This window comes from Triticum urartu, chromosome 2, assembly GCF_003073215.2.
Source record: "Triticum urartu cultivar G1812 chromosome 2, Tu2.1, whole genome shotgun sequence".
NCBI lineage: Eukaryota > Viridiplantae > Streptophyta > Magnoliopsida > Poales > Poaceae > Triticum > Triticum urartu.
The window spans coordinates 216,627,691-216,647,393 of record NC_053023.1 but is presented as its reverse complement, the minus strand read 5'-3'; positions in this window follow the sequence as shown (position 1 = coordinate 216,647,393).

Genomic DNA, 19,703 nt, shown 5'->3' with positions numbered 1-19,703 from the left:
CTATAAATCAATATGTCATCAAAGTAAACTACCACAAATCATCCAATGAAAGCACGTAAAACTTCATTCATTAATCTCATGAAAGTACTAGGTGCATTAGTTAACCCAAAATGCATGACTAACCACTCATATAAACCAAACTTAGTTTTAAATGTTGTTTTCCATTCATCTCCCAATTTCATACGAATTTGATGGTATCCACTACGCAAATCAACTTTGGAGAAAATTGTAGAGCCACTCAATTCATCAGGCATATCATCTAGCCTAGGAATAGGATGACGATAATGAATAGTAATATTATTGATGCATCTACAATCAACACACATACGTGACATACCATCCTTTTTAGGCACTTGTATAATAGAAACAGCACAAGGACTAAGAGATTCGCGTATGTAACCTTTGTTGAGCAGGTCCTGTACTTGACGCATAATCTCCTTTGTCTCCTCTGGATTGGTACGTATGGTGCATGGTTGGGTAGCGATGCATCGGGAATTAAGTCAATTTGATGCTCAATCCCTCAAATAGGTGGTAATCCCGATGGAACGTCTTGTGGGAAGACGTCGGCGAACTCGTGGAAATGTTAGTGACAGCAGGGGGCAAAGAGGAATGCACGTCCTCGAATGAAAATAATGCCACTTCGCACACAAAAGCATAGCAAACAGATTTGCAGAAATCTAGCTCATCAATATCAGATTTTGTGGCAAGTAAACATGCACTTTTCAATTTAATTTGAGAAGCAACACTAGATGGTTTATTATTCGGTTTCATTTGTTGCTCAAATTCTTTTGCCACAATCTGATTTTCACTCTTATTTTTGTCCTGTTTTGCTTTATTAGCTCTATTAATATCATCTTTCAAAATAGATTCAGGAGTCATACGAAGCAAAGTAATATGGCTATCCTTATGAACAAGAGTATAATGATTATTTCTACCATGGTGTATAGATTTTTTATCAAATTGCCATGGTCTACCAAGTAATAAGAAACATACTTGCATGGGTACCACATCACAATCAACATAATCATCATATGTAGAGATACTAAAATGCACACGAACTGTACGTGTTACCTTAACCTTGCCGCTGTTGTTGAACCATTGGATGTAGTAAGGATGTGGATGCGGTCTTGTGGTGAGAGATAGCTTCTCCACCATCTCCATGCTAGCCAAGTTGTTGCAACTCCCTCCATCTATGATGACGCGAACAAAACGTTCCTTCACAACTCCCTTTGTATGGAACAAACTATGCCTCTGATTTTGCTCAGCTTGTGTAACCTGCACACTCAAAACACGTTGAGCAACTAAACATTCATACCTGTCAGCATCTTCAGCAGCCATGTATTGTGTCTCATGATCAGAATCCTCTCCACCGTCTTCTTTGTGTGTAATAAGAGCCAAAGTCTCCTCATCATAGTCACTAGCGGACTCATACCCACCATCCTCGGTAGCAATCATCACACGCTGAGATTTGCATTCTCTCGCAAAATGTCATCTTCCCTTACAGCGATGACAAATAATATCACTTGTGTGCCCTGTTGATGCCATGGAAGAAGAAGAGCTTTGCGCAGGCCCAACAGGTGTGCTCTTGGCAGATAGTGGTGGTTGTGCCTGCTTTCTTGTATCACGACTGGAGGTGGCACCTGATGGAGATGCTTGTGCAATGGAAGTAGAGGATGCACGTGGTGTCCATGATGAAGATCGACCTACAGAAAAGTTAGTTCGTGTCAATGCCTGTCGATCCTGCACTTCACGTTCAGCTCTACAAGCAAGATGGAATGAATGAGTGATATTAGTATACTCCTTATACTCTAGAATGGTTTGAATCTCCGTATTTAATCCACCCATAAAACGTGCAAGCATAGCTTCATTCTCCTCAACAATACCACATCTAATCATGCCAGTTTGTAATTCCTGATAATATTCTTCTACAGAATTTTTTTGCTTGTCTTAAGCGCTGCAATTTTTGAAGTAATTCACGTTGATAATATGGTGGAACCCAACGAGTACGCATAGCAGTTTTCAAAGCAGCCCAAGTAGTTGGAATAGGATATAATCTACAATGTTCAGACCACCAAACACATGTGAAGCTAGTGAAAGCACAAACAGCAGCAGGAACACGTCTCTCCTCAGGATATTATAAACATGTAAAACGTTGTTCAGTTTCTAACTCCCATGTAAGATACATATCAGGAACATATCTACCCTCAAGTGGTGGAATATTCAATTTCAGTTTAGGAAGATGGTCATGATCTCGTATCTCATATGGTGGTGCAGCCCTACCATTGTGATGATATACCTGAGGATGGCCTGGTGGTGGTGGTGCTGGTGGTTGCACGTAGTTCTGATTTTGATCAACCTCATCCTCATAATGGTCCTCAACCTCTGCAGTAGCAGCAAAAGCTACAGAAGCATCAACAGCGGCACCAGAATTTTGCCCAGGGTCAATGGGAACGTGCTGTGCTCGTCCCACTTGATTGGGAAGGTGACGTTGTTGTTGTTGTTGTTGTTGCTGTAGAGGTGCGTTAGGTGCAGCCGGTGGTGGTGGTGGAAGACGCGCGAGAAATTCATTAAACTTTTTATCGAGCTTTGTTTCGAACGTCTTCTCCATGCCATCTATCTTCTCCATGGCCTCTTCAAATCTGTTTAGCACATCTTGCACCTGTCCACTCATCATTTGCTGAAATTTATCATGCAACTCCTTATTCGTCATGTTCTCCCAGTCAGTCTCGTCGGCTTGTGATCCTGCCATGGTTAGTAGCAATAGAAACACACAAGAATATGATCCTATAGACTACTAACAAGAGGTGCTCGTGGGGTGTCACAAATCCATCAAGCAAATCTCAAATTCTTACCAGTTCTTACCCAGCAGCAGGCGGTCATCGGCAACCATCATAGTCCAAAATCGCAAAGCTTGGATAGAGCGATTACCAGGGAGAGTCAAACGCACGACGTAGATATATGTGGAGCTAGGAAGGCTTATAATATGGTAGCAAAAAGGGTCAACAATAATCAATTCAGAGTTGCAAACTTGAATAAACGCTCAACGACGGTACTGTGCTGGTCCTAGGCTAGACCGTGCTAGAGACGCGAGCCTAGAACACTAACAAAATCACGGCACTGCACATAAACAAGGGAGGAGCATGCTCTATTTTTCACTTTTTTCCTCTTTTTTTTTGCTCTGCAACAAAAAAAATTCAAAAAAGTCTACAAATGGTCTAAAAACTGCCTAGCAAGAATTTTCCAGACTTAGTTTATTTTTGAGTTTGGAACTATTTTTCTACTGCGGGTAGCACGGAATTTTGGGAGTCCTACTCTGTCACGACTCGAAGTATCGCGTGATCTGGAACTCGAAAACAAAGCAACAAATACTGGACTCGGACTGGTAGCGGAGATGAATCTGGTGGAACTCGGACTGGTGGCGGCGATGAATCTGGTGGAACTCCGACTGGTGGTTGTATATGGTGATGGTATATCTGGACTCGGATTGGTGGTTGTATAGGGCGATGGTATATGTGGACTCGGATTGGTGGTTGTATATGGCAGCGGCGATGTATATGGTGGGGTGGTGGTATATGGCAATGATGATGATGATGGTGCGGTGGCGGCGTGACAACCTGTGAACAGAACTCGAAACTCTAAGGGACTAGACGCTAAGACCAACAACTCGACACGACGATGCAACCGCAAATTCAACAAAGCAAAACTCTAAAAAGGATATGCAAAGGCTCAGATTGGTTCGGGTATGACGAACTAACCCTAATTTTTTGGCTTTTTTCATGGACTGTAGGTATGAAGAACAGACTCGATCTAAACTACGAAAAACTATAAAATCTCACCGAGCAACCTGGAAATCTGATACCACTTGATAGAGGCGAAGGTGTCCCGATGTTTCAATGAGATAGATCATGTTTTCCGTGGGAGTCGACTTTGACGATCCGACTACGAGCGTGCGAAGACGTCGCGCCTTAGCAATCGCTAAACCAACTTCCGAGGGTTATTCACCACGCCGGAGCATGATCAACCTGACCACGAGGGTCTATTTCCAGCGAGCAAACGAAGTACAAGCAAGAAACTAAGATTACAATCTGGATATTGCGAATTAAAGAAGAAAGCTTTATTAATGAAGGTGGAGTTATGTGATGTCTTGGTCTGGTCATTGGACACAAACGAAGTACGCGAAGTTGCAGCTATGGCGAACTTTTAATCTAAATAGAATCCAAAGTCTAAACGACGCCCTAAGGGCTGTATATATGGAGGAAGAGGGGAGGAATTTCGTGGCCCTTGGAGGAGGGGTCCGAAACCAACCCTAACTCTTGTTTCCCCACACATACGAACTCTAAAAACAGCCTATACTTAAGTATTTCGAATATACATGGGCCTAGCCCAATAATAAGGTGACACAACACCTAGAATAGCCTCTCGACGAAATTTATGAAGTGGCATCTTGTATATTTCGTCCAAGGCTTCATGCACTCCTTGTGGTGGCTTCAAAGTCCTGAAATCATCACTTGTAACTCCATTCTTGATCCCTTTGCGCATGCCATCATCTCCATGCTTGAACTTGCTCCAAGGTTCATCTTTCTTGTCCAAGCTAGGCCCTTCATTTGTAAGCAAAACAAATGTATCCAATTTAGGCAGCATCATATTCTCATGAACATTAGAATCGTTACCAAGAAACGAAAGTACCTGATAATTCAATTGGCATGCGCGAGCTCTAGTAATTGGTCCAGTATGTATAGCAGTAGGGGTTGTGGGTGTAACAATGGTATTGATGTCCTCATCATTATCATTAGATTATTGTACTTGCATGTTGTGTCATGTCTTTGAATGGATTATGTTGTAAGACCCCCTATGTTGTCCATGTGTTGTAATGATCCGAATTTTTTAGGTGAGGTAATCCTCAGTACTTGCATGATTGACATAAGGTGACTATTTTTTGTGAGAGCCTATTGTATTGGATGAAATAACTGTTTGACTCAAAGTGTATCCAACCTACTGAATTCGAAGATCACGACATTTCTAAATCATAATCATATATAAAGGTGGAATAAATCTTTGTTGTGGTTCTGAAAAAATAAATAAGAAAATGTAGAATTATCTGTGGATATTCTTAATCGAATACAAATTGGATTTGAATTTAGTTGTCAGGGCCCAAGGCAAACGTGAATGCTAATTCCCAAGTTTTGAACGAAGCGGCTAAACACCCACTATGATTTGTGGGCTGCTCGAAGCAAGTGTTTGCGAGATGGAAATTACTGTCTACCCCCTGACACTTGACATCCTTATCGACCGCATTTACATTACTGTCGATAGGGGTAGACTAGTAACTTCAATCAGATGTGACATGACCGCCTCTGGGCCCATTCAGACACGGTGGGTGCCAAACTTGGGCGGCAAAACACATTTGATTCAAGCTCTTCCGAAAGACACGTGTCTCTCCCTCCATTTCCCCATTCATACACGGTGGGCGGAAAAACAAACTCTCCTCATCTGAAATCGATGTAGGCAAATATTTTAAATAGGGGCAGATGTGTAACTTCCCTCAGACATGACACAACAGCCCTACCTATCAGCCCCGTTCATACACCGTGGGTGCCAACTGTGGGCAGCAAAACACCCTCTCCTCGCCGAAATCGCTACCGGCAAATATTTGGGAGATGCGAGATTACTGTACTATCCCCAACCGACGTGATGTCTGAAATTTTAAACGGGGGATAAGTTCGTAACTTTCCCACATTTTAGACAAGCGCGTCCCAAAGTTTAAGATCCCCCTCCCCCTCCATTTCCCTATTCATACACCGTCGGCGCCACGACAACCTCCCCACTATGGCCAGCCTCCTCCGTATGTCACCCCATCCTCCACCTTGCCGGAGCCGCTACCCCTACCCCATCGTCCACTTCAAAAGATGGGCATCTCTCATCCACGCCGCCAGACCAGGATCCTTTCATCGCGTCCTCTCGCTTCATCGGCACCGTCGTCCACCTTGACGTTGCCGCTCCTACGACCGCCTCGTCCACGGCAACATGATTTATCCCCCGACCTGGTTGTCTGCCGTCTATAGTCTTGTACCCTGCCGCGGACAGCCATCGCACCCGCAACACCCTCAACGTATCAACAGGGGCCTACATGGCATCGCAAGAGAGGTGGTACTCTTCCATATGTGTTTAAGTTATTGGTGTCACCCGGAAAATAGATCATAAATTGTTTACTATACTTTTCTTGTCCGTACCAAATCGTAGTGGCTAGTTGAAAGCAAACATTGGTTGTGAAGTAGCTTTGTCCGGTTTGCACCTTCAGATCCGCCATGGCACTGTCACTATACTCGTAAAGCTTATGGTTTCCCCACTTTATATTCACTACCATCATCGTAGGTGCTTCGTGCCGTGCTAGCACTGCTCCTCAAGACCTCAACCCATCAAGCGAAACAACATGCCATTCATAATTACAAAGCAGAAGTGTTGAAATACAAATCTGATATGATGCTCATATCACTAAAACAGAGAACGTTTAATTGGTCACCTAATGTTCCTATATTCATTTCGAAAAGCATGTGCGCCACCCACTGGTCCAGCTAGTTCCACTTTCTTGATTTTACTCTTGATGCTTGGGGTTTTCCCCTTTTATCTACTCTACTATGATTTGCATAGGTGCTTTCTGTCGTACTAGCATTACCCCACCCTTCAAGCTAAACAACACAACACTCAAAATTCCAAAGCTTAGTTGTTCAAATATGATTGTGATATGATACTGATATTAGTTAACAAACACATTTAATTGATTAGCTAAAGGTCCCACTTGAGTTCCCAAATGCATGTTGCGACATATAGAGAGACAGCAGAATTGCATTTCTTTGTCACTTGTTGACTGTACTTTCTTGTCCATACCAAATCTTAGTTGTTATTTCAAACCAAACATCGGTTGCTAACTACCCTTTGCGCGGTTTGTAGCTTCAGATCTGCCATCCCACTACCACGGTCAACACTATACTCATCATGCTTACGGTTTCCCCATTTTATGATGACCACGATCAGCCTACGTGGTTCGTGTCGTGATAGCACTGCTCCACCCATGGAGCTAAACTAGCTTAGTTGTACAAATTCAAATCTGATATTATGCTGATATTAGTAAAACTGAGATATGTTTAATTGGTCAGCTAAATGTTCCTACTTTAGTTACAAAATGCATGTGAGCCACATATGGAGATACCGGAAGGAATATTATTTCTCTGTGCGCTCTAGTTCATCATGGGTGGGCAACCGCATTGTATAGAAAGACTTGTAATATCTTCAATCTGCTTGCTCTTCTTTAAGATGATCCTCTTCTCTTCTTTAATAAGTATGTTCCTTGTTGGGAAGAGTAGCAGAGACATTTGCGGTCGACTGGTCAGGTCGAGTTGTTCTCCCTTAGTATATTTTGAATCTGTCAGGTCAGGTCGACCTGTTCTTGTTTACTATATGTTGAAGTTGTCATCTGCGAAGTATCATCACTTCTGGAGCTCTCATATTTTGAGTAGTAGGCCACATTATATTAATGCACACACCAAATTACAGCATGCATGGCATCTCTCAGGAGAATTGCAGAGATAGCACAAAGGGGTTTATAGGGAGGTCGTATTGGATTAGAATCACTTTTGCATTACAAAGATAATCTCACTTGTTTTATGTTTTCATGCATGTCAGGTATTGAACATTATCAAAATGAATATGAGAATGGGCGCACGATAGGAATATTGTGGAACAATCCACTGGCTAACAAACTTGGCATGGTGGAGGGTGGCCTATCTTATTCACCCATCAAGGTGCTTGCTCTAACTTGGCAAGGTTGTATTGGTCGCACACATTTTGCATCTGACCTCTTGCATTACTTCTACTTTGTTACACCATCTTCTTAGTTTAAGCATCATATATGAGTATATGCCATACCTATCCATTTTTTGTACCTATTCCATGTGTCATCATACTATGTTTTTTAGTCAAATGTTGTTCTTTCGTAATAGATGTCCAAAAGGAAGAGGGTGAGTGCAGATCCTCAAGGAGTACAAACTAGGTATTTGGAAAAGCTAGTGATACCTATTCAATCAAATAGATCAGCATTGTAACACCCACGATGCGGCTATATCTCCCACGTGTCGGAGCACGACTTAGAGGCATAACCGCATGGTAGGCATGTCGCAAGAGGGGTAATCTTTACACATCCCATGTACTGAATAAGAAAGGGATAATGAGTTGGCTTACAATCGCCACTTCACAGAAATACAAGTTAAACATACATCATCCAGAATACAATCAAGGTTCGACTATGGAACCATAATAAAGAAAGACCACCCCAAATGCTAGATCCCTAATAGTCCCAACTGGGCTCCACTACTGATCAACATGAAACAAAACAACACAACGAACAAGATCTTCATCGAGCTCCCACTGGAGCTGGGTTGCGTCATCTGCACTGGTATCCTCGGCACCCGCAACTGTTTGGAAGTATCCGTGAGTCACGAGGACTCAGCAATCTCACACCCGTGAGATCAAGACTATTTAAGCTTATGGGTAGGAAAAAGGGTAGTGAGGTAGAGCTGCAGCAAGCACTAGCATATATGGTGGCTAACTTACCCAAATGAGAGCGAGAAGAGGAGCAAAGCATGGTCGTGAACTAGAAGTGATCAAGAAGTGATCCTGAATCTACTTATGTTCAAGCATAACACAAGAACCGTGTTCACTTCCCGCACTCCGCCGAGAAGAGACCATCACGGCTACACATGCGGTTGATGTATTTTAATTAATTTAAGTGTCAAGTTCTCTACAACCAGACATTAACAAATTCCCATCTGCCCATAACCGCGGGCACGACTTTCGAAAGTTCAAAACCCTGCAAGGGTGTACCAACTTAGCCCATCACAAGCTCTCATGGTCAACGAAGGATATTCCTTCTCCCAGGAAGACCCGATCAGACTCGGAATCCCGGTTACAAGATATTTCGACAATGGTAAAACAAGACCAGCAAGACCACCCGCTGTGCCAACAAATCCTGATAGGAGCTACACATATCTCGTTCTCAGGGCACACCGGATAAGCTAAGCGTACAGGAACCAACATAACCCAAGTTGCCAAGGGACGGCCCCACACGGTGCTCTAGCTTGGACCAACACTCAGAGGAGCACTGGCCTGGGGGTTTCAAATAAAGATGACCCTTGATTCTGCAAAACCCAAGGGAAAAAGGCTTAGGTGGCAAATGGTAAAACCAAGGTTGGGCCTTGCTGGAGGAGTTTTATTCAAAGCGAACTGTCAAGGGGTTCCCATAACACCCAACCACGTAAGGAACACAAAATCAAGGAACATAACACTGGTATGACGGAAACTAGGGCGGCAAGAGTGGAACAAAACACCAGGCATAAGGCCGAGCCTTCCACCCTTTACCAAGTATATAGGTGCATTAAAGTAAACAAGATATAATAATGATATCCGAATAATAAACATGTTCCAACGAGGAACAAACTCCATCTTCACCTGCAACTAGCAACGCTATAAGAGGGGCTGAGCAAAGCGGTAACATAGCCAAACAACGTTTGCTAGGAAAGGTGGGTTAGAGGCTTGACATGGCAGTATTGGAGGCATGATATAGCAAGTGGTAGGTATCGCAGCATAGCAAAAGATCGAACAACTAGCAAGCAAATATAGAAGTGATTTCGAGGGTATGGTCATCTTGCCTAAGATCCCGCAAGGAAGAAGAACGAGTCCATGAAGAAGACAAACGGGCGTAGTCGAACGAATCCTCACAAACGCGACGTTATCAGAACTAACCCGAAGAAGCAACACCGGAAAGAAGCAATCAACATGGTAAACATCCATCACATAAACATGGCATGATGCACAATCAAGTATGATGTATGTCTGGTCTAATGAGGCATGGCAAGGCAAAGTGCACAAACAAAACTACAAATTAAGTGGAGCTCAATATGCAACGAGTTGCATATTGACGAAACACCACATGAATTATTTAGTTCTCTCTCGATTATGTACCCAACAATATTAAATGTTGTTAAACATGGCAAGAGGGTGAAGCATAAGAAAACCACCTATCTAGGCAAGTTTAAATGAGTCCAGAACATGCCAAACATGCATGAAAGTTGGATATTGTGAATCTAGATGCCATTCTAAGCATTTTTCATATTTGAAGTTTTTACATATGATGCACGGTTGGTGAGATATTTAATGTATGAACATGAGCGTCTTTTCTGTAAAACTGCGTTCTCTAGGAAAATAACTAAATTCGCCAGGCAGAAAAAAAATATGAAACGGGCCGAAACTGGAGGGGCTGGGGGCGCTGCTCATAGTGGTCCTTTGAGGCCTTTGGCGCGGTGAGAAGGCGCTGGGCCTGAGAGGAGGCCACGGTTGGGCCTTAGCGCTGAAGTGGCCCGGAGCGCGGTTGCGGCCTAGGTGCGCAAGAGGCAGGCAGGCCTGGAGCTGGGCTTCGCGCAGTCGACGCTGAGGTCAACGCGCTTCTGGACGAGCGGGCGATGCAGAGGTTTGCAGGCACGCTCCTCTACTCGAGAAGAAACAGAGAAGAGCAGCAGTGGCCTAGAACTTGCGGTGGAGGCCGGCGGGCGTGGATCCGGCGAGGTTGGGGCCGATCTGACTGGCGGTGAGGTTCTACGGGCATGGGGCGGAGGCAACCCGGCGGCCACGGACTTGTGGCGAGGGGTGAAGTAGAAGACGCCGGCGCATGGGCGAGGCACAGGATGGCGTCGCCGGACTTGGCGGTTCGAGCGGAGGGGCTTGGCGGGTCACTGGAGCGTTCGACACGGGGCGGCGTGCTCATCCAGGGTTTGACAGAAGCAGAGCTCGGCAGCAGCAGGAGTTGGCGAAGGCCAGCGGAACCGGGCGATGGCGCGGCGGAGCTCGGGCCCTGGGATGCTAGCTAGGTGGCCGTTCGGGCGAGAAGACGAGCACGACGAGGAACATGGGAAGGCTTCAAAAGAAGGTGAGGCGGTCGAGGTCGTAATGGAGCTTCAGGTACGGGCGTCCATGGCGGTTTCCTGTATAGGGAGAGTCAAGAGGGAATTGAGCAGGGACGCGGAGAAGAAAAGAAGGAAAGAGGTTAAGGGCAACACGCGAGGAACTGGCCTGGTAGTTGCTGGCGGCGGCGCTGGTCGCCGGACGGCGAGGCGACCAGGGGGCCAGGGACGAGGCATGGCTCGGAAAGGGAAGGAGGGGCGCTGTGGGATTCGAGCGGCTGCGATGTGGTGGTTGGCTCGCTGGGGAAATCGAGGGACAGTGGGTGGATCTGGATCCCAAGGAAGATAGTGGCGGTGGCGAGAGGGATCGATGGGACATCTCCCTAGATTCTAGGGTTGGTCTGTGTCGGTGTCAAAACCGGCGGATCTCGGGTAGGGGGTCCTGAACTGTGCGTCTAGGAGGATGGTAACAGGAGGCAGGGGACACGAAGTTTTACCCAGGTTTGGGCCCTCTTGATGGAGGTAAAACCCTACGTCCTGCTTGATTAATATTGATGATATGGATAGTACAAGAGTAGATCTACCACGAGATCAGAGAGGCTAAACCCTAGAAGCTAGCCTATGGTATGATTGTATGTTGTCCTACAGACTAAAACCCTCCAGTTTATATAGACACCGGAGAGGGCTAGGGTTACACAAGGTCGGTTACAAAGGAGGAGATATACATATCCGTATTGCCTAGCTTGCCTTCCACGCCAAGTAGAGTCCCATCCGAACACGAGACGAAGTCTTCAATCTTGTATCTTCATAGTCCATCAGTCCGGCCAAAGGATATAATCTGGCTGTCCGGAGACCCCCTAATCCAGGACTCCCTCAGTAGCCCCCGAACCAGGCTTCAATGACGATGAGTCCGGCGCACAGTGTTGTCTTCGGCATTGCAAGGCGGGTTCTCCTCCAACTTTCAAGTGTTCGTAAGTAGTGTCCAGCTCCATTAATGTTGAACCTCTTGGCTTCTGTGCCCAATAAGGGCTTTCTCCCACGCGTCGAATGAATATGAGGTGCCAGGGCGTTTTTACATTCGCCCCCCTAGCCGTATAAATAAATTGTCTATTAAAGGGATGGGGATTCTTAGATCCAATCCATATCATCCTCCCCCAGCGAGAATTCATTAGAGCGTGCTTCGGAAAGATCCATTCCAGCATGGCCGACCTCCGCAGCTCCTCCTCCCACCCCCGTAGCCCTAAGCCCGGCGATTGGGAGAGGTGTTCAGTCCCGCACAGTCGATTAGTCGAGCTGCAGACTCAGGGATTTCTCCCTCCAGCGTATATGGTTCCCGTTCGAGCCGGGCTCGCCACCTACAATGGCGGGGCGCAAGCGGAGAGCCTTCCTTGTCCCTCCATGGGGAACGGGTCTGCCTTGTTCCGTGCATGGTTTTCCAATTCATCCGTTCCTCTGCGGGCTCCTGGAGTTCTACAGCCTCCAATTACACAATCTCACCCCTGCCTCCATTCTACATATCGCTGGCTATGTTGCTCTCTGCAAGTTGTTCCTGGGCTGCGAGGCTCACTTCGAGCTGTGGAAAAGGCTATTCTTCCTTGTCCCTCATACACAGAGGGAATCACTTTATCAAGTGGGCGGAGCCGAAATATGGCGCATCACCGATACTGGATACCTGTCCGGTACCCCGAAGAAGCCGTTCGAAGACTGGCCTTCAGAATGGTTTTATATGGAGGACGTCCCCCTTCCGGACCCTGTTCGGCGGGGTCTTCCTGAGTTCAACAATGCTCCTCTGAAGAAGCGCCGAAGTTGGCGCCGACGGAGCCCCCAGGAGGAAGACAACGGAGAAGTCCTCTATCTGATGAATCGGATCAAAGCACTGGCTTGATCAGGCTTGATAATAATCGAAGTTATGTCGATTTGCATAATGCGGGGAGTGCAGCCACTTCAATATCGTGGGCACCCCTTGTGGTTTTATAACGGGGCGGATGACGCCACCCGCTGCGGGCGTAAGGGTCCGGACAATGCTGCCGCTCTAGCGAAGATTCTTTCCGAACTGTTCAAGGGTGAGGAAGAGGAGTTCACCCGTATCAAGCCACGGGATGGATTCTCCATGTACAATCCTCCAAGCTGGGTAAGTTATATCTCCCCGCTCCCATTTTTCCCGCATTCTTAGTCGTAAGTATTCACCTTGCCACTTTGCGGCAGGAATTGCGAAAAGCCATAAAGGAGGTCAGCAGCCCTTCTCCACAACCAGAGGACCCTGACCGGGCCCTCGACTCCGGACTTGAAGAAGATCCGGTTATCTCCGTGGAACTGATAGACCGGCAGTTCTATCAGTTAAGCTGCGACGATGCCCTGGTGGCCATTACGGCCGACTATCCCGGACTGCTCCCTGCATCGCAGGTAAGAAAAAACAAAAAGTCCCAACTCCAAAACTAGGATCCCTTTTAGGCACTTCACCCACCATATATACATGGCATCTTTTACAGGGAAGGCATTTGGGACGCCCTGCCGAACCCGCAGCAACTCGCCAACAAGAGGTACTGAGGCTGGGTAGGCCAAAAAGGAAGTCGGTCAAGACGGAGACGCCGACGCAAAGGTATAGGAAAAACCCCGCTCCGTGGTTGTCGTCTATCTCAAAATGCAATGACGCCCGCGTTTCTTTAACAGAAAGAACGCTCGCCGGAATATGTCCGGCGATGCTGCCAATCAAGCTTCCACCAGTCGGGCGCCAGGACTGGACATGGAGGCGGAAGGCGATATGAGGCAGGCGCCGGATAATCCCCCTACAGAGGATGCGGATAGATTATCCGCTACAAACTCAGAAGTGAAAAGCACCATGAATCATAGGCGCCGCCGGGCCGTACTCCGCGACGCTTGTTTCTCACCAGAGGCGTTCAATGCCTTCAATTCTGGAGAGGCGTACCTCCGTGCTGCTCAAGATGGTCTAGCCAGAGCCACGGATCAGTATGTAAAGGATGTACGGGTGAGTAAATCTGACGATTTATATGTATCAGTAGCCCCTGAGACTTGAAACAGTTAGCAGAACTGATTTAAGGATCATCTTTAATGTGCAAATTCTTACAGAAAAGAATACTAGGCTGTCCCAGGAGCTGGAGGAATGCAAGACCCAACTGGGGTCCGCTCTTGCCGCATTGCAGGAACAGAAAAAGCCTCCTGCTAGTAACATTTACTTTAAAGAATGGTGGTTACCATATAGTGTGCGGCGTGTCTGCAGATCTAACAATTGATTTTGCAGATGAATCCGGAGAAAGTCCGGGGGACCAGCATGTTATGCGACAGCTAGAGGCTGACAAACGCATGCTGACTAAGGTTATGCTGGAGAAAAACAATCTCCAAGACGCCAACATTAAGCTGAACGTGGAACTAAAAGACGTTCGGGGCCAGCTTGCGGACTCCGAGAAGGAGAATAAGCGGCTTCGGCGCGGCATTTTCAGTAAGTTTTGGAACGAATCCTTTTTAAAGGAGTTCGGCGAAGAAGTTGTCTAACAGCGTTATGTTTGTAGGTATGCTGACGGGTCGTCCCGCGGAGGAAATGCCCGGGTCTGCGGGTGATCTTCTGTCCAAGCTGTCACATCTGCACGAACAAGTTCGGCAGGTGATGCAGGGCGTTGCCCAGGCCTTGTGGCCGTCCGTCTCCCTGCCAGAAGGCGTTGCAGAGCTTGCGGAGAAGCTAAAGGGAGCACGGCGGCGCTTCCGTTTATGGAAGATATCAGCCTGCCGATAGGGTGCCAGAGAAGCCTGGGCCATGGTGAAGACGCGATATACCTGGGCAGACCCAAATCACATGGCCGAGGTCAGACCTGTGGGGCCCGACGGAAAAGAGATCCCCGTGAGCTTAGTTTATGGGCAAGTAGAATTAGCCGCAAAGTATTCTCAACAAGATTGTAAGCTGGACCGCCTGTTGGATGGTATAGTGGACGAATTTAGTCCGTCCGCATGACTATGTAATTAAATTGACATGTATAATGCCTTCTAGCCGGATTGTAGATCATTTGTCATTGCAGACCTTTTCGCTTCAACCTCCGGGCCCGATAGTCCGGAGTGAATCCGAATACCCGCTCAGTTATATAAAACCGGGGTATGCGTGGAGACCAGGCGTAGGGGTCATTAGTGCTTTATCAGACAAGTATCCAACTAGTTATGTTATATTACATGGGTAGTAAGAAACATCTTCCAGGGAGAATAGTTCCGTTAGGGGTTCCTTTCCCTGGGTAAGCATGCCCTAAAGTGCATGTCCGGACTGCAATAAGAAACGCAGAAAAAGCATCTGGGGGCAGATATGGATAATAAAAATCATCTTTTGTTCACCGACCGAATATTCCCTTAAGAACGCTAGCTTTCGGCTTCACCCAGTCTGAGGTACACATCCGGCTGACCCGGCAGTAACAATCGCAGAGGTGCTCCCCTTATGCCCTAGCCGAATTAACAGGAACGTAGGGCATAAATACAAGAGCCAGGCAACCCAGCTTGGCCAAAACTTAAGTCATAATCGATGCATATAATGGTGAAAAAAGGTACATGCGGAAGTATAACACATGTGTTGGGCGTGAGGCCTAGATAAATAATTTAAGCTTCTGTGAAAGAAGCCCCCAGGTATGAAGAGTGCGGCTAGCGCATTTGTAATGTACAAGCGAGGCACAAGGTGACCCTTGAAGGCCTAGAGAAATAATAAGAAAAAGAAAGAAAGGGAAACAAGACAGATGATGTATATGCACAAAATGGACAAAGGGAGGGGACTAACATAGAGTCCGGTGCTAGGCGTAGAATCTTCGGAGCCTGGCCGTGTTCCATGGGTTGGGCTCGAGTCGACTAGTTGATGCATCCCGCAGTCGGTACGCTCCACCGGTCAAAACTTGGTCAATAATGAAGGGACCTTCCCATTTGGGCTCGAGCTTGTTCTTTTTCTTATCCGGCAGGCGTAGAACTAGTTCGCCAACGTTATAAGTTTTGGCCCGTACTTCTCTGCTTTGGTATCTACGAGCCTGTTGCTGATAAAATGCGGAACAGGCTGTGGCTACATCGCGCTCCTCCTCCAAGGTGTCCAGACTGTCCTGCCGATCGAGCTCGGCTTCTCTTTCTTCGTACATGCGCACTCGAGGTGAGTCATGAATTATATCACAGGGCAAGACTGCCTCTGCGCTGTACACCATAAAGAACAGTGTACATCCGGTACTATGATTCGGCATGGTCCACAGCCCCCAGAGTATGGAGTCGAGCTCCTCTACCCAGTGCGTGTCAGACTCCGTTAAGGAACGCACTAATCTGGGTTTAATGCCACTCATTATAAGACTGTTTGCTCGTTCAACTTGACCGTTGGTTTGTGGGTGATAGACTGAAGCATAATCGAGCTTGATGCCCATTTTGCTGCACCAGAGTTTTACCTCGTCGGCCGTGAAGTTCGTGCCATTGTCAGTGATGATGTTGTGGGGGACGCCATAATGGTGTACAACCCCGGATATGAAGTCTATCACTGGTCGGGATTCGGCTGTTTTAACAGGTTTGGCCTCTATCCATTTGGTGAATTTATCCACCATGACCAGTAAGTATTTTTTCTTGTGGGTTCCCCCTTTAAGGGGTCCAACCATGTCAAGCCCCCAGACTGCAAAGGGCCATGTAATGGGGATTGTTTGGAGGGCGGTGGGTGGCATGTGGCTTTGATTTGCAAAGAGCTGGCAACCGGCGCAACGTTGGACCAAGTCCTGTGCGTTTGCCCGGGCTGTTGGCCAATAGAATCCTGTGCGGAAGGCCTTGCTCACAAGGGCCCGGGCTGCAGCGTGATGACCGCCGAGTCTGGCATGAATTTCTGCCAAAAGATTCCGCCCTTCCTCTTCGGAGATGCACCTTTGCAGGACTCCGATAGTGCTTTTTTTGTACAATTCTCCCTCATGGACCATGTAGGCCTTGGATCACCGCACTATGCAGCGTGCCTCATTTTGGTCCTCTGGAAGTTCCTGTCTAGTTAGGTAGGCCAGGAATGGTTCTGTCCACGGGCAATAATGGCCATTATTACGTGGGCTGAAGGTGTTATTTCGGTGGCAGAGCCTCCGATTGTGTCAGAGTATTCGGTATCGGGCATTTTGGCCGGGTCCGGACTGTTGTTACCGGTGTCTCCTTCCCATACTACGGATGGCTTGAACAACCTTTCCAGAAATATGTTGGGGGGGACCGTATCGCGTTTTGCATCGATGCGGGCGAGGACATCCGCCGCCTGATTGTTTTCCCGAGCCACATGGTGAAATTCGAGCCCCTCGAACCGAGCTGACATTTTTAGGACGGCGTTTCAATAGGCCGCCATTTTCGGATCCTTGGCGTCAAAGTCTCCATTTATTTGGGATATTGCGAGGTTTGAATCACCACGCACCTCCAGGCGTTGAATGCCCATGGAGACTGCCATCCGAAGACCATGCAATAGAGCTTCGTATTCGGCTGCATTGTTGGAGTCTGTATACAATATTTGCAGTACGTACTAAACGGTATCCCCGGTTGGGGATGTCAGGACGACACTAGCCCCTAGACCGGCCAGCATTTTAGAGCCGTCGAAGTGCATGATCCAGTTGGAGTATGCACCGTACTCTTTGGGGAGTTCGGCCTCCCTCCATTCGGCAACGAAGTCGGCCAATACTAGCGATTTAATGGCTCGTTGGGGTTTGTATGTTATGTCAAATGGGAGGAGCTCAATGGCCCATTTGGCAATCCGGCCTGTAGCGTCTCGGTTGTTTATAATATCATTAAGTGGCACTTCTGAGGCTACCGTAATCGAACACTCTTGAAAGTAGTGTCGTAGCTTCCGGGACGCCATGAATACTGCGTAGGCTATCTTTTGATAATGTGGGTACCGTGATTTGCATGGAGTGAGGAAAGTGGATACATAGTATACCGGCTTTTGAAGAGGGAATTTATGTCCGGTAGCTTCTCGTTCGACGACGAGCACTGCGCTTACAACTTGATGAGTTGTCGCAATGTACAATAGCATTGGTTCGCCAATGTTTGGCGCGGCCAGGATTGGGTTGGTTGCCAAAATGGCCTTTATTTCTTCCAATCCGGCTGTGGCAGCGTCCGTCTGCTCGAAGTGTTCGGTGCGCCGAAGAAGGCGATAAAGGGGTAAAGCTTTTTCTCCTAACCGGGAGATAAAGCGGCTTAGAGCCGCCACACATCCAGTTAACTTTTGGATTTGTTTGAGGTCTGTTGGTGTAGCCAACCGTGACAAAGCTCGGATTTTGCCCGGATTAGCTTCAATACCTCTACTGGAGACAATGAAACCCAGGAGCTTTCCGGCTGGTATGCCGAAAACGCATTTTTCCAGATTGAGCTTGATGTCGTATGTTCGAAGGTTGTCGAATGTGAGCCTCAAGTCGTCTATCAAAGAGTCGGCATGTTTGGTTTTAACAACCACATCGTCTACGTATGCCTCTACTGTTTTGCCGATTTGTTTCTCCAGATCTGTCTGAATCATGCGCTAATATGTTGCGCCGGCGTTCTTGAGCCCAAAAGGCATTGTGTTAAAATAGAAGGGACCGTATGGTGTGATGAATGCCGTTGCGGCTTGGTCGGACTCTGCCATCTTGATTTGGTGGTAACCAGAGTATGCGTCAAGGAAACACAATGACTCGTGTCCTGCGGTAGCATCAATGATTTGATCGATGCGTGGGAGGGGGAAGGGATCCTTTGGGCAAGCTTTATTGAGGTCTTTGAAATCGACACAAAGGCGCCAGGATTTGTCCTTCTTTGGTACCATCACCAGGTTTGCTAGCCAGTCCGGGTGTTTTATTTCTTTGATGAATCCGGCCTCCAATAACTTGGCTAGTTCCTCTCCCATGGCCTGTCTCTTAGGTTCGGAGAAACGCCGAAGAGCTTGCTTGACCACCTTGAATCCCTTTAGGATATTGAGGCTATGCTCGGCCAGCCTGCGTGGGATTCCTGGCATGTCTGAGGGATGCCAGGCGAATATGTCCCAGTTCTCGCGCAGGAACTCTCGTAGTGCGGCGTCCACAACGGGGCTTAACTGTGCCCCGATGGAGGCTGTTTTTGTAGGGTCCGTTGGGTGGACTTGGAATTTGACTATTTCATCCGTTGGTTTAAAAGAGGTGGACTTGGATCTCTTGTCGAGTATCACGTCGTCCCTATCCACTGTGGAGCGTAGCATGGTTAATTCCTCGGCCGAGAGAGCTTCGGATAGTGCCTCGAGGGCCAATGCGGCTGTTTTGTTTTCGGCGCGGAGTGATGTGTCCGGATCGCTGGCGAGAGTGATGATTCCGTTGGGCCCGGGCATTTTGAGCTTTATGTACCCGTAATGAGGTACGGCTTGGAAGATTTTGAATGCCTCCCGCCCTAAAAGAGCGTGATAACCACTACTGAACGGGGCCACTTGGAATGTAATTTCTTTGGACCTGTAATTATCTGGCGTGCCGAATACCACATATAGTGTGATTTTCCCAGCACAACATGCTTCCCGACTGGGGATGATTCCTCTAAAGGTTGTGCTACTTTGCTCAATGCGGTTCCAGTCTATTTCCATCTTTTGAACAGTTTCCTCATAGATGAGATTTAATCCGCTGCCGCCGTCCATGAGTACTTTGGTGAGTCGAAAGCCGTCCACGATTGGACTGAGGACCAGTGCGGCTGGTGCTAGAGCTGTTCAGAATTTAGGTTTGTCACTGGCATTGAAGGTAATAGCCGTGTCACTCCATGGATTTATTGCTGCTACGTGGCAGATTTCAGCCATGCTGCGGA